This window comes from Myotis davidii, unplaced genomic scaffold, assembly GCF_000327345.1.
Source record: "Myotis davidii unplaced genomic scaffold, ASM32734v1 scaffold75, whole genome shotgun sequence".
Taxonomy (NCBI): Eukaryota; Metazoa; Chordata; class Mammalia; order Chiroptera; family Vespertilionidae; genus Myotis; species Myotis davidii.
Genome location: NW_006286977.1, coordinates 1463942 through 1477428, shown reverse-complemented (window position 1 = coordinate 1477428; position 13487 = coordinate 1463942). Strand labels below are relative to the sequence as shown.

Below are 13487 nucleotides of genomic sequence, written 5' to 3'. Positions count from 1 at the left end.
CCTAGGAGAGGGAGGGGGTCGGGGGCCGTGGAGGAGGAAGGTCTAGGAGAGGAACCAGCCCCTGGATGGGGTGCCACTGTGGGCGTCCCAGCCCAGCCAAGCTCCCCGCTTCGTCAGTGACGCAGCAGACACTACAGAGTAGAACCGCCCGGCTGAGCTCTGCCCGAATTCCTGAGCAATAAAATAACTGTTGTTTCAGCCACTGTGTTGTGGGTGGTTTGTCCCCGGCGGAGGTGGAACCCAAGCAACAGTCCCACTGTTTATAACAAGAAAACAGAAAACCGTTTCCACAGCGGGGCTGTCCAAACACACGCACGTACACATAGCTGAATCAAGGGGAGAAACGTGCAACTAAGAAACAGGATTATAAAGCAGCATGTGTAGTGTGTACATTTCCGGGAAAATACAAAACGCTAAAATTGGTGGAAAGGGCACTGAAAATTTGAGTCATCCAACATACATTACAAAATTGGAATAGGAATCAAAGACCTTTCCCATCCCTACACTCCAGATGGTTTTATACTGTATTTTTTTTTTTTTTACCAAATTTACCAAATCAGCAACAGATAATTTCTTCGTATGTAAATTGATCAAGAAAATGGAAGAGGGCAAATTGCAAAGCTAGTATCATAATAGTAGCATGCTATTGATTCCAAAAATGGGTAAAGCCAAAGTGAACAGACATTTCTTCAAAGACATACAAATGGCCAGTGAACACATGAAAAGATAATCAACACCTTAGGGAAATGCAAATGAAAGCCACAATAAGATAGAACTTCATACCCACTAGCATGGCTAAAACCAAAAACACAGATAATAGTAAGTGTTGGTAAGGATGGGGAGGAACTGGAACCCTCATACCCTGTGGGTAGGAAAATAAAATGGTGCAGCTACTTTGGAAACAGTACAGCAGTTTTTCAAAAGGTAAAACATAGAGTTACAATATGACTCAGTAATTTTACTACCCAAGAGAAGTAAAAATCCTATTCGTGAATATTCATAGCAGCGTTATTCAGAATAGCCCAACAACTCAAATACCCACCACCTGATGAATGAATAAACAAAATATGGCAAATCCCTAAGATGGAATATCGTTTAGTTACAACAAGGAACAAGCATCCTGCAACCTGCATGCACTCTGAAATCTTAGTAAAGAAGTCAGACCACAAAGGACCACATGTCATATGATGCCATGACACAGGTGTCCAGAAGAGGCAGATCCACACAAAGATGAGTAGTTGCTGACAGGGAAGAGGGACATGGGGGAGGGTGGCTGTTAATGGGTGTAGAGTTCCCTTTGGAGGTGGTGGAAACATTCTAACTTTGAATAGCAGTATTTGCTGCACAACTCTGAACATACTAAAAACTACTGAATTATATACTTTACAAGTATATATCTCGATAAAGCTATACATTTTTTAAAATGGACAAAGACAACAGAGTCCAAAATATAGAGCCTGATGTCATTATATTAATAACTAGAGGCCTGGTGCATGAAATTTGTGCACAGGGGCCAGGAGGGACCCCTAAGCCCAGCCTGTACCCTCTCCAATCCGGGAACCCTCAGGGGATGTCTGACTGCCAGTTTAGGCCTGATCCCAGGGATAGAGCCTAAACCAGCAGTTGGACATCCCTCTCACAATCAGGGACCACTGGCTCCTAATTGCTCACCTGACTGCCTACCTGATTGCCCCTAATTGTGCCCCCGCCGACCTGGTTGCCCCTAACTGCCCCCCCTGCCGACCTGGTTGCCCCTAATTGCGCCCCCTGCCGACCTGGTCATCCCTTACTGCCCCCCCTGCTGGCCTGGTAGCCTCAACTGCCCACCTCTGCTGGCCTGGTTGCCCCTAACTGCCCTCCCTGCCAACCTGGTCACCCCTAACTGTGCCCCCCCGCCAACCTGGTTGCCCCTTACTGCCCCCCCATGCCAGCCTGGTCACCCCCAACTCCCCCCCCACCAGCCTGGTTGCCCCTAACTGCCCCCCACACCGGCCTGGTTACCCCTCACTGCCCCCACGGCCGGCCTGGTCGTCCCATGCAGCCTGCTGTTCGGTTGTATTGGTCGTGACGGCCCCTGGCTTTTTATATATTTTTTATATATTAGAATATTTTTAATAAGTTTTAATTAAACTCTTTAGGGAGAGAGGAAGGGAGAGGGACAGAGAGATAGAAACATCGATGAGAGCGAGACATCATCAATTGGCTGTCTCCTGCATGCCCCCTACTGGGGATTGATCCTGCAAGCTGGGCATGTATGGAACCAGTGACCTCTTGGTTCATAAGTTGACGCTCAACCACTGAGCCACACCAGCTGGGTGCACTAGTAATATTTTTAAGTTTTACACATCTATACATGAAAAGCCTACATGCCCTACCTACAGAGTTTCAGCAACAATTCACTCTATTCAACATTGTCTCAATTAGCGAGCACAGTTCTATTTCTGCAAAAAGCAAGATCCATTTGGGAGCAACATATTTCCATGTTCTGCTGGGTCTGTGGAACAAACCTGGGCAAGTGGGGGTCCTGGCTCTTGCCCCACCTCCAGGCTGACAGAGGCAGCGAGCAGGGATACACACTTGGCGTCCCTGCCTTCTTCAAACAGCAGGGAGACCCAGAAGGTCCACTTCTTCCTGCCTGAAGCCCAGGTTCCCCCAAGCCCTGCTCTCTGTGAGGCACGAACCACTGGTGACCCCCACTCTGTGGGGCGGGGGCTGTTCCTATTTAACCACCAGCTTGGGGATAGAGTGCTGCTGGGGTGTGTGTGGCTCCTCCTCCCAGAGACACCCAGGAGGACTGCAGGGAGGAGGAGGAGCCACACACACCCCAGAGCTATTTCCATCAGCGTCTCTCAGCCCACCTTCCCCTGGAAAGTTCTACCACGATGGAAAGTGGGTATTTTTAAATCTCCAGTGTGGGAAGGTGGAAAGTCCTTTCTTTCCCTCCCTCTGGCTCTTTAGAGACTATTTAGAGGCTGTGATCTCAGGGCCTGACTCCCCTGGCAGTCAGATCCCCACATGGTAGGCAGGATGGCACCCCTTGGACACACCCAGCTCAGGGAATCCAACCCTGAAACTGGCAGAAGGGGGCTGAGACTCAGGGAAGTGGGGGGTTCCCTGGGCTGAGACTCAGGGAAGTGGGGGGTTCCCGGGGCTGAGACTCTCGGAAGTGGGGGGTTCCCTGGGCTCAGACTCCCAGAAGTGGGGGGTTCCGCTGGCCTGGGGCACTCCAGGCAAGAGCAGGAGCCACAAGAAACACAATCCACCTGGGCCACCCAGTGCACACTGCCTCACACCTGGGACAGTCCCTGTAGTGTCAGGACCTGGTTTCATTCTTCCTCCCTCTTATGCTGCACAGCTGTGGGGATGACCCCTTTGACCGGCCAGTGGGTCCCAGTGGTCCAGGCCTTCACAGCTAGGCAGGACCTTGAAAGTCTGCCCTCGCTGCTTCTCGGCTCGAACACCGACCGCTGGTGGCTGTGTGAGAATCTGGCCTCCATCGAGAGTGGGGCGATGGAAGCACTTTCTGTCACAGCCCCCACCTGGCGTGATCCCCCTGCGCCCTCAGACATAGCCTGTCACCTTGGGAGCAGACGCAAGCTGGGCTTGGGAAGGGCCACATTCAGAGTCACCCAAGGTCCCTTCAGGAGGTGTAGCTACTGGCGGGGCCTTGGCACCACGTGGTCCAGGCACCACGTCCTGGGCACCTACCGTGCAGCAAGCCTTGGGTGACAGTCTCTCACCTAACCCTTCTCTCTCAACGAGCTGCATACCCTCACAAGCTCCGCTTTATAGCTGAGACCATCGAGGCTGAGGAGTTAAGGAAGCATCCTCCGTCAGTGAGCAGGATGCCCAGAGGGAAAGTGACATGAGGCTATGGAGCCACCTGACACCTGGGTGGCCCCAGCCAGGAAGTCTCCCCAGGGAGAATCCAACAGAATGGGATGGGTCCAGTGCCCAGAGGCCTCCATCAAAGAGAGGGACATGCACTTCAGCTTCCGTGGCAGAATAATAAGCCCACCCCAAGATGTCCGTTCTACTCCCAGAACCAGGAGTCCATTGCTTCCCACGGCAAAGGGACTTGGAGAGGTGATTCAGGTGCGGTTTCTGAGACAGAAGATGCTCCCCTCACGGTGATTGGAGGACTCTCCCTCCCTACAGCTCGGACCCCTCACCCCCACCCTCACCTGTGGTTCTCTGGAAAACCACCGGCTGGACACTTCAAAGCCCTACGTGTTGTGAACTGGGGCCGGGCCTGGAGGACATGCCTCAGAAAGCGAGAGATCAATGGAGAAGCCAGAGCGCTCCCAGGCTACCATGATGTCATGGAGGACACAGGCGTGCTGCTGCTAAGGATGAGTCAGGCCGGGAAGCCAGCTCCACGCACCTGGAGCCAGACCAGCATGCAGACACCAGCCCTGCAGGGAAGCCGGGAAGGGGATCAAAGGAGACACGAGGAAGTGGGGTGTGGCAGCTGTGAGGCTTCAGGTCCAGGGGGGGGCCCTCCTGAGCCCCAGGCTGGAGAGGACCCAGCCCTGGTCCCAGCACCCCACCTCGGGCTTCAGGGAGTGCCCTGCCTTTGTACCAAGTCCCCAAACAGTCCCTGGCGCCCCGGGGGCGGGAGATGAAGTCAGGGAGGTCGGAGCTGTTTTTAAACACACTTCAGGGCTGCACATCCAGGAAGACTGAAATTAAGTCATTTGGGAGAAAGGTGGAAAAATACACACAGGAGCGTGGTACCCTCCTCCCACAGCCGGAGCCCGAGTCACCAGCCCACGGCCTCCCGCCCCATGGCCCTGTCTCTGTCTGTCTCTCTCCCTCCTCCCTTCCACCGCCAGCACCAGGCGTTCACAGGAGGGTCAAGTCAAGTACCCTCTGTCCTGAGCCCAGGAAGCCCCATGTGGTCAAAGTCGAGAAGCAGGTCAGCAGCCAGAAGGTCTTGGTTTCAGGTTCCTCGTCCAAAGGGCTCAGAGTTGATAAAGGTACAAAAGCTGCCTCCCATTAACAGGCCGTCCAGCAGAGGAGAAGGGGAGGGTCAAAAATAAAAATGAAGAGGCTCCGACTTCAATGAGGTTGGAAAATGCCACATGATACTGCTCCATAGAGATTCATAACGCACAGTAGCTCTTTGAAGACCCTGAGAAGTCCTGCTGCAAAGGAATGTCTACTCCGGCAACGGCATGCGATGAAGTTGATCCTGAACTTGTGCGTACATGTGCGGCACACGGGCTGGAGGTGGAGGGAGGAGGAACACAGCGAGAAATGGAAGGTTCTCCCCCACCAGGGATGCACCTACCGGCAGGAGGAAACCATCAGGAGGTCTGAGTGGAGCACAAGATCCTCTTTGTGATGAAGTCCCCAGGGTGGCCCTTGGTCCACACTCTGGGTGGTCAGGGATGTGGGAGATGTGGGCATCACAACACCAGGCTCTGGGTCCTGGGGACGTTACAGTATAATCCCAGCAGAGCGGTCCCGGGCAAGCCGAGCTCCCCTAAGGTTGTCTGTAAGTGGAGGTGCGGTGAGGACTGTGGGTTAAATGGGATGCTACAGACAAGGTGCCAACACAGAGCCGGAGGCCCCAGGCTCCGCGTAGGAACAGACCTCCCTGTCTGTGAGCCTTCTCCCCCGGAGCTAAGCTGGCCCCGCTCTCCACTAAGGCTCTCACAACCATATCGTTCCGATCTCGTTCAAGATACAACATCTTACAACAGGCCGGGCTCGCTGAAGCCCACGATGCCTGGGAGGGCGGTGCTATGGTCCCATCACTGAGGTTCGGGGAGCCTCCAAATGTCTCCCCAATGGAAGGAGAGCTGCCCCCCGTGCCTGCCTCACGCTCCCCATCCCCAGCAGCCTCACAGGCTTCCAGAACCTCAAATCCAAACAGATAACTGCCCTGCCTTAATCCTCATTTCTCTTAGGATAAAAACCCCAACCCCTAATGGCTTCCACAAAAAGGGAGACTGGAGAACGGAAGGTCCAAACTGGGAAACTGCGAGAGAAAGGAGGCACAATTATAACTCCAGATGTGCACATGGGGCGCACAGGCATCCTGCCTATACGGCCTGACGGTCGGTCCCCCTGACACCGCCGCTCACTCCCTCTCCTCCCACCTGGCCCCCAGTGCTCCGGCTTCCTGTCAGGCTGGCAGCTGTCCCACTCCGGCCTGCCACAGGCCTTCCACATGCGTTCCGCTGCCTTTTACCTCCATCGCACCTGTTCATCCTTCAGCTTCCAGGAAGCTTCCACCGACGCCCCGATGGCGAATCCTCATTAGACGCCCTCAAAAGCCCTCCCTTCTAGCGTTCAGGCTGGTGTTTAAATTTGCTTCACGGTTCTCTGGGTTTTCCGCTCACCCCCCCCCCCCCCAGATTTTCAGCGCCTGGGGGGCAAGACCCAGTCCTGCTTTGCTCGCTGCTATTGTAGCCCAGCACCTAGCAAAGAGCACAGCCCACAGCCGCTGCCAGGTATACGCTGACCAGATGTGCTGGTGTCCTTAGAGTACTCCTACCAGCCAAGGGGGCTTTCTGGTGTCACTTTCTGTAGCTTGTGTTAGTAAAAGGGGAAGAATGACTGTTTTTCCAACTTACTCAGTGTCTCCAATTCCCAGGGCCTCAGCCCACTGCCCACCCTGAGCCCACTGGCCACAGACACGGGTCAGCTCCCAGGCATACCCACAAACCGCCCCCCACGGGCCTGCCTGTGTAGTCATCACCCCCAGGAGACCCCCAGTTGGAAGCTGCTGGATGCTTGGGGTTCGCCTCGGCCATTTCGGGCCACGCCTTCCTCGGGGCCAGCTCCTCCGTCGGCCCCTGTCCAGAGGAACCAAGAGGACACAACCAGCTGGGAAAGAAAGCCAACCTCGGGTTTACTTTTGAACCAACTCCTGTTCCCGTGCTTACAATTCCAGGGTTTGGCCCCAGAATTTCCGGAAACTGGAGACCAGCATTCTCTTCCACCTCCCAAGGGACGAGAGGTGAGTCACGCTGGAGATGGCAGTGCTGGGACAGACCTGCTGTGACACAGAAAGGCCTCTGGGGACCCCGGAAAGCCAGCCTGTGGGAGCACCCACAGCTCTGAGGCGGCGGAATCCCAGGCGGCTGGGCAGCTGTGTGGCCGGCGGTGGGGGTGGGCGGTGGTGCCGAGGACGGGAGGCTCATCTTCCCAGACGCTCCCTGGTGCCCCACTTCCTCCTCCTCCGGCTCCCGACCAAAATAGAAGGAGGTAAACTCGCCCCTTCATGCACATTCAAGGAATAAACAAACCAACACAAGCACAGTTATCCTGCTGGGTCATCTTTCCCACCTTTTTTTTTTTTTTTAAGGAACCACAGGCCATTTTAAGATTCCAAACCAGAGGCAGAAGAGTGGAGTGTGCGGGCAGACGGGGCGAGGAAATGAACTTCACAGTGGAGCCTGCAGACAGGAGCGTGTGTCGCAATGACCGGATTCAAGATTTCCGAGAGCAAAGGGCAGAGCCAAGCAACTCGACGCAGAGTGACAGGGGGTCTACGAGCCGTTCTGACTGGGGGCCCTTAAACCCAAGAGTGGCGGCCAGGAAGGGGCTGAGAACATGGCCCACTCAGTGAACTGTGCCAAGTGCCATGCGTGCCTCAGGCCACGGACCCGGGCGGACACTCGTCTTCCACCACATTTCGGGGACCGCCATGCACAGATTGTGAGTGAAGGACTTGAATGCAAGTACTTTGTCTGAGAAGTGACCCCAAGAACCACCAGACAGAGGGAGGGCTGGAAAAAAGACAAAACAGGATGCTGTAGGACCAGGGCCATACCACGGGCCTCCTCTGCCGCATGGCACAGCCCAGCGGGCTGCTTCCCGGGACACACGGACAGTGCAGGGACCTCACCGGGTGACCTGTGGGTGGTGCCTGCAGAAGACTCAGCGATGAGGCGAAGCGGGTCCCTCCATGCTCAGGAATCACGACTCCGGGCCTCACAGAGCCCTCCCCTAGGGGTCAGGAGCCGTGCACGGGTAACATCCGAGGACGCGGTTCCCGGGGGCTCCTCTTTCTCATTCAGCCCATATGCAAAGCTCACTCCCACTCCCCAGCCTCCCTCCCACTCCCCAGCCTCCCTCCCACTCCCCTGAACTGTGGGCCTCACCTCAGACACAAAGGTCGAGCCCACATCTAACTCACAACATTGAGGGGAAAGAGAAGCCTCCTCTGGGCCCAAGTATCTTAAGGAGCCCCAACCAGACACCGAGGAAGAGCCAGAGAAAAGACCCTGTCCCTCCACAGGCACTTACATCCAGGATCCACTCAAGAAGCCCACCGCCCCGACCACAGGACCCCCAGGAGCCCGCGAGCAGGTGCAGGGCTGGGCGGAGCGATGGTTAGCAGGTGGAGAGCGGTGAGCAGTCCAACAGGAAGAAGACTGGAAGGTGAACCTGGTCAGAGCCAGCAGCCTCCACAGGGGCTCATCCAGAAGTGCACATCTCAATTCTCCCACCTGGCGCCCAGGTGCCAGCCCCCCTTCACCTGTGAGCATCCAGGGATGGACACCCCTTCCTCCACCCAGTGCGTCTCAGCCAGAGGACATTTGACAATGTCTGGAGACATCTTGAGTTGTCAAAACTGGCTGTTACCTTGTGGGTGGAGGCCAGGGATGCTGCTAAACACCCTACAGGGCACAGGCGCGGTCCCTACCCTAAATGTCGGGACCCCTGCTTAAATGCTGGTGGATGGGGATGTAGACACAGGTCAGCTCCTTGATTCCTGGCTGAAGCGAGGGGTGCAACTCTGTCTCCAGCCACTGCAGAAGGAGGGAGCCTACAGCACTCCTGGGGACTCTGCGTGGCACGGCCCCCCTGCCTGGCTGCCTGCCTCTCGTGGCACACTTCCCCATGCTCTGACCTGATCGGGAAACGTTTCCTAATCATTCAGTTTCACACACAAGCCTCGTCCCAGGGTCATCTTCAGGGAAACCCGACCTGAGACCAGCAACGTCATGCAACTAGCAGCGCTGCCTCGCGCCATGGAGCTCATTAGGGTTCAGGCCGGGTCCAGGTTTGGCAGGAAGGAGTGCTGCAATCCATTAGCAATGCCTGCCTTGGGTTCCAGATGGGCCGTGAGGGCTTGCGTGCTGGAACGCGGGCCAGGTGTCAGCTTTCCGCCTGCCATCCTTGGATGGGCAACATGGAAAGCCCTGGGTATTGTGGAGGGGGCTCCCTGGAGGGCTGGTGGGAGGGAGACAAAGGAAGCAGGTGTTTGGAAGAGCCCCGAGCATTTGCCCTGAGGCCTTCTTCTGCCCGGAACACGAAATAACCGAGGACTTCCTCCACCACGGCTGACTCTTGTAAAGCATTACCTCCTGGTGAGCCTGCACCCCCATCCGTGCTGAGTCCATAGTCCAGCAGGCACTTTCCTTCCCAGCTACAGATGACCGCTCATGACCAAATTGAAAAATATTAATTCTCTTTGTCTCCTGCCAAAAAGGCTAAAGCAATTACAGGCCCTGATATGAAACACAGATGTTAATACATTTGGAAAAATAGGCTCCTATAGGCGAGCAGAGATCCAAGTATGAAGTGCTTTGGGGAGGAAAGCCCCGGATCAAGTTATACAGCCAACCCTCGAGACTGACGCCTGCTCCCACGTCCACTCCGGGGCCGGGAGCCCGGGGCCGGGAGCCCGGGGCCACGCACACACACACAGCATGTCCTTTCAGACCAGCACCAACCCAGCCTCGGGCACCCACTGGCACGCCAGCTCTAAATAACATAATTATAATCACCACAGGGAAAGTGCCCTGAGATCGAAAAGTCATATAATTACAGGCAGTTTTCACTTTTTGGAAATCGGGCTCAGATGCTGGAGAAAGACTGCTAACAAGGCGCTCTCGGGCTTCAGCTCGGGGACGAGAGAGCACGAGGAAGTTTGCTGGGATGGACCGGACCAGGCTGGAGGTGAGGGGAGGGTGAGAGGCAGGGCCGAGCGCTCGTGGGCCGGCACTCGCTCAGCCGATGGGCATGTGCTGGGCATGTCCCAGGCCCTGCACGGTGCTGGGCATGGACGTGCCTCCGTGCGGATGGTCTATCAAGTCAGGAAGCCCACGCCCGAGAAGGCCGGCTCCTTTCACCCGTGCGCGCCCCTGTGTTTTGCTCCGTGCCTTCTATATGCCAGGCTCTAGGGACAAAAGATGCGTCGGCACCGCTAGGACCAGCAGGGCGGGTCTTCTGTCTTCTCTGCCTCAGGTTCCTTGGGTGGAAAGTACATTTCCCCACGACTATGGATCCTGAATTGCCATGAAGGGAAAGGAAATGTGTGCCCCCGGCCCAGGGAGAGAAGCAGAAGGGACGGGGTAGCGGCTGCTCCCTTTCCTTGGACCTAACACGGTGCTGTGCCCACTGCCTTGTGTGGTGGGTGAAGGTGCTCCCTCGGGGCTGAGGGAAGGACTGAGGGTGCCTGCGGCATAGTAAGCACTCACTACAATCACCTTAGCCATCATCGGTGCTCCCGGAGGCAGCCCTCGAATCTCCCAGTTAAGGGAGGCATTGCCAAAAGAAAAGGGGGCAAAGGTTACATGGTGAATTGGGGAGGCAACAGCCAAATTGATTGAGAGGTCAAAGGAGCAGCCCTTTCCACAAGGCAGGTCTGCAAGGGGACCACCTTGCCCATCACAGTAAGTGTCAAGTCCACGTGGAGGGATGGGGACAGAACAGACACAGAGGAAGTGACTCGGAGCTGCTCCTCGGGGTCATCCAGTTCCCCCCTCTCCCAGAAAGACATGCGGCCCCCCATCCGTTCTCTGTGGGGAGTCACAGTTGCCCCCCCCCGCAGCATGTCCACCACTCCGGAGAAGGGGGGCAGGACAGGCGTCTCCACCCCATCAGAGGGGGTTGGTGACTCTTCCGAGGCCCCAGATCCTCAAAGGGACAGACTGAGCAGGAAACACGCCCACACTGGGGAGTTTTAAAAACCCTCAGTGCCTCAGGGCCAAGGTAACACCAGGACCATTACATCTGAATCCTAAAGGTGGGCCCCAGCTCCCCAAGTTTTATCTATTACCTGACTGCTCTGCGCCCGTGACCTCATCCACAAAAATGGGAGAAAACGGACTTCTCAGGTGACTGTGAGAATGCAACACCTACCACCTGCCCGGAGCCAGCCTGACCCACCAAGAACACTCAACAAATGAGGTCTGACTCCACTGACTCCGCCCACCGCTCACAGTCTCCCTGAGAAGCCAGGTTTGGGATGGATTATGGAAGGAAATGACAGGTACAAAGGTCAAAACACCCACCGAGGCCCAACAGATGGCCTTGGGCCACAGGATCGGGAGCCGGGGGCCAGTTGGCTCCAGGATGCCGAGGGCAGGCCGGCTGCCGTGACCAGCACCGACTGGACTGGCGCAGCGTCTCCATCTCTGCCAGGCAGGGCCACAGACACAGGTTTCTCCCAGAGCGTTGCCCTTGGACAGGCAGGAGGACCCCATGGGGAACCCAAAGAGGTGAATGGCCCTGGCCTCCTGCTCAAGCCGCGCCCAGCTGGGGTCTGGAGCGCGCCTGGAGAAAGGTGACAAGGACAAGCGTGGAGGCTCCCTGACCAGGCTGCTCCTGGCTGTGCTCCCCTCTGACCTCCAGATGGTCCAGTGCGGCCTGGCAGCCGGCTGCTCCCACCTTGCCCTTGACCAGGCTACTGAGGAGCTGAACTGGACAATCCTGAGAAAGTGGCTCCAAACCCGAGCTCACGCCCCGGGGCTGAGGTGTAGTGGTGAGAGACGGAAGCCGGGAGACATGGGACCAGGCATGTAGGCCCTTCAGGAGCAGCAAGAAGGCTCCAGAAGCCTCTGGAAGCCTCCATCGCCAGAGCCCGCAGGGATCTGCACCCTCAGCCAGCTACTTTCCTGTGCCATCCAGGCTCAGGGCCTGGACCTCGCTTGGGGCTCAGTCGCCTTTAAAAGTTCGGGCAAGAGGCCACCGAGAGGCTGTATCAGGAATCCCGCTGCTTCCGTCTCCTGGGCATGGATGGCTCCCAGAGGAGAGGGGAGGGCTGTGAGCCACCTGCCCACAGCCCTGGCCACACAGGAAATCACCGGTGCCCAGCCCTCGCCAGCCTCAGCAAGTCCGGGCCGTAAAAGCCCATGAAAGTCTCGTGTGTGGCCAAAGCTGAGCCCACAGCTTGGATGCACGCGCCCTGCCCGGGCCCCAGGCGAGGACGTCAGTACAAGCAGGAAGCGCCATGTCGCTGTCTCGGCCAAGACTGTGAGCCCAGAATCTGAGACCCGAGGTCCAGTCCAACTCTGCCGCTTCCTCGCCGCCCGACCTCAGGCGAGTTCCTTCCCTCTCCGAGCAGTCTCTACCCCTGCGAATGGGGGAGACAAGTCTCCGCAGGATCACGTACAAGGTACACACCACGGTGAGCGTCCATCACGACAAATGATGATAAAACTGGAGCAGGCGTGGGATGTGCTCTAGAGCGTGACCCTGCCCCCCCTGCCCAGAGGGGCTCATGGCGGCTGAAGTCAGGAAAAGTCAGTTTTGTTACCAAGCCCTTCACCCTTCCCAGCCCGATGAAACCAGGAGGACCTGAGGACTGCCGCCCTGGAGCCACCCTGGGGTGCGGGACTGCAATGCTCACCAGCACTCACACACCTTCTCCTTGGACTTCACCATCCCTGGGGGAGGTCAGAAATGCCGGGCTCAGGGGCACCCCAGCCAGCTGACCCTGAACTGCATCCTCACCTGGTCCCGGGGAGCCGTGCAGCTGAGCTGAGCTGCTAAGGGGCAAGGATGCCACTGGGCCGGGGTCGGGGGGCCACATCCTTCCCAGAGGAAAAGCTGAGACCCAAGGCAGGTGCATGCGTGCCTGGAGAAGTGGGGGCACTGCCGGGGACACGGTGACGCTTCCTCCTTGTGGGGAGCTGAGAGCTGGGGCGCCCTGGGGAGGATGCTGGGGGGCACAGGGCTTGCCTCCTCCCTCCTCACTGTCTGGGGGCTGCCTCGGCTGAAGGGAGCTGGCAAACCGCCCTCTCCAGCCCACTGCAGGGACAGCTCCCTCTTCCTCCGAGTACGCAGGCTTGGCCCTGGAGACCCGGCTAAGGTCACCCTCCTGGTAGCCAAAGTCCCTGAGACGGACCAAGGGACATTTTCATCCAGCTGCCAACATCATGTAGACCCAGGCAGTGCCCTTTGAGCGGGTTGTGTTGCCCTGACCGGCCTGTGCCCCCTCTTTCCCCCGCTCCCCAGGTCTCACACAAAGCGCCCACATCCCCTACAGACAGAGCTGCACTTAAAGGTGTAAGCCTGGGGCCTGAGGGGGGTGGGGGGATGGGAAATGCTCAGTCTAGTTTCCACGAATGAAACCTGTTGTAAACTACTTTGAACTAGTGTAACCCCCCACCCTAAACACCCTCACCTTTAGCTGGAACTGGACTCTGAGCCAACGGGGCTCTGGCGGGTAGGGCCCTGGGCTTGGGAGTCCAGAAAAGGAGGGCAAGACTCAGACGCCCTGGCCCCCATTGCTCCCAGCA

General features: G+C 57.0%; 1 protein-coding gene across 1 annotated transcript in view; it reads right to left on the bottom strand.

Annotated features, from left to right (window-relative positions):
- The window catches only part of BMP7 (bone morphogenetic protein 7), a gene marked incomplete at its 5' end in the record, with an annotated part of 72475 nt that overhangs the window by 24338 nt on the left and 34650 nt on the right, over positions 1-13487 (bottom strand). The gene's annotated exons all lie outside the window — the stretch shown is intronic.